We start from the raw sequence: 1,990 nt of genomic DNA, 5'->3' as shown, positions 1-1,990 counted from the left end.
TCCAATTGCAATTTCATATCTTATTTTCAAATTAATGAAACATTTGGTCCTGATTTGACTCCATAGAGTCTATTCTGAGTTCCTCCAGGATGTCCACGCTCCTCACCCTATCTCCAAAACAGCTCAGCCATCCTGTGGAGCAAACTCATGTTGGCCCCTTGTACGTGATCTTGTTCTTTCGGTCACTACCCACAGCTTGTGACAAATGTTGTTGAAGCGAACTAAAACGTGCTTATGAAATATTTACAGCTTACTACAAGCACAAGCAAAAGTAGGACTGCTGGTTTTTCTGTTCATGAACGTGTGGAAATCTTACATGTGAAAGATGAAAGATGAAAGTGACATATTTTGTCATTGGAGGGAACTCACTCCAGTGAAATTCGTGCTCTGCATTTAACCCACCCAAGTGACGTGCACACACACAGCAAACCCGGGGCAGTGGGCGACCGCGTGCAGCGCCCGGGGAGCAGTGGGGGTTAGGTACCTTGCTCAAGGGCACCTCAGCCATGGATCCACCGGTTACGGGTCCGACACCCTAACCGCTGATCCACGACTGCCCCCCGACTGTGTAACAGACATCATTATACAACCTGGAGTCAACTCAACTCACCACCTGCATTGGCAATGTTTGGACTTTAGAGACAGAGGTGATAGTTCCCGTCTCAAGGGTTTGGACTTTATAGACAGAGGTGATGGTTCCCGTCTCACCCTAGGACTGGTGTTGCAGAGTTTGTGTATTCAGTCTAGATGTTAAACAAAGACACATGAACAAATGGTATCTGGGTGAGAAGACAGTGAGTGGGGTGTTAATTCAGAGGAGGAAGTCACAACAGTTTCAAAGAGATTAAAACTGCCACTACAGCAATTTCTCACTTATCCAAAATATTCATTTGTGTCAGTTTAAATACACATGCGCACATTCTTCTGCCAAATTTATTTTTATAGATCACAGATTTTCCATGGGTTGTAGGAAGGAAGGTGCAGGAAGGTCACTACTTCTTCCTGCACTCTCTGATGCTTTCCAGTAGAACCCCTTTTGGTTACTGAGGTTTACAGGTATCTATCACGGATACTATGAAGAAATGGCACAAAAATGTACAAGTGCTTGATTTATTTACAGTTTAAGTACACATAGAGAGTGGCAATTATAAATGTGAGAAAGTACATCTTGTTGATCTGATTACTTTATTTAATAGCTGTAGAGCTCACCATAGAGTCAGTAGTTAAAATAATAAACTATACAATGAATTTTCAGAAGCAAGGCAAAGGGTTATTCATCATAGCCAGGAGTGTCAGATGAGGTGAGTTAGACATAAAAATCCCAAAACACTGTTGTTAGAGAAGCCAACAAACATGAAAAAGGCCAGCTTTGTTCTCAAAACATAATCATTTCAATAATTATTTGTTCATTCTGGCATATAGTCAACTGGAAACAGTACAGAGAAAGTACAGAGTTTTACGTTGTTAGGTCTTCACTGATTTTTGTAAATATATCCTATTCAGAGTTAGATGCCAGCAGCACACTTTAAACAAGCTGAGACGGTGTGGATTAATAAATGTTTAACATGCCTTATTCTGTTTTATGCTATATGTTTTATGCTATATTATTAATGGTATAATCAATAATGTTATAATCATGCAGAACTAGTTGTTTGTCTCAGTACTGCACACTCTGAGGGAGATAGAGGTATCATGCATAGTAGGAGAAGGACACCATATCTCAATTCACTCTGACCGACATGCGAAGACACTGATACACCACCCCTCCCCTCTGGCTTGAGTGTAAAGGTGTTGAGACTACCAACTGGTGTTATCTTAAAGTATATATAATGATGTACTTCCTTGAGTGCTTTAGGTCCCACTTGGCGTTTGGCTGAAGCAGACTTGTGTTCTGAGGTGGTATCTCCAAAGATCTTTGTTTCTGAATAAATAACTCTGTTTTAACTATCTCACATCAACCTACTCTGTGTGCTTCAACAATGGCAAAACA

The sequence above is a fragment of the Scatophagus argus genome, chromosome 21 (assembly GCF_020382885.2).
Source record: "Scatophagus argus isolate fScaArg1 chromosome 21, fScaArg1.pri, whole genome shotgun sequence".
In the NCBI taxonomy this organism is placed as follows: Eukaryota; Metazoa; Chordata; class Actinopteri; family Scatophagidae; genus Scatophagus; species Scatophagus argus.
Note: the sequence above shows the minus strand (reverse complement) of the source record.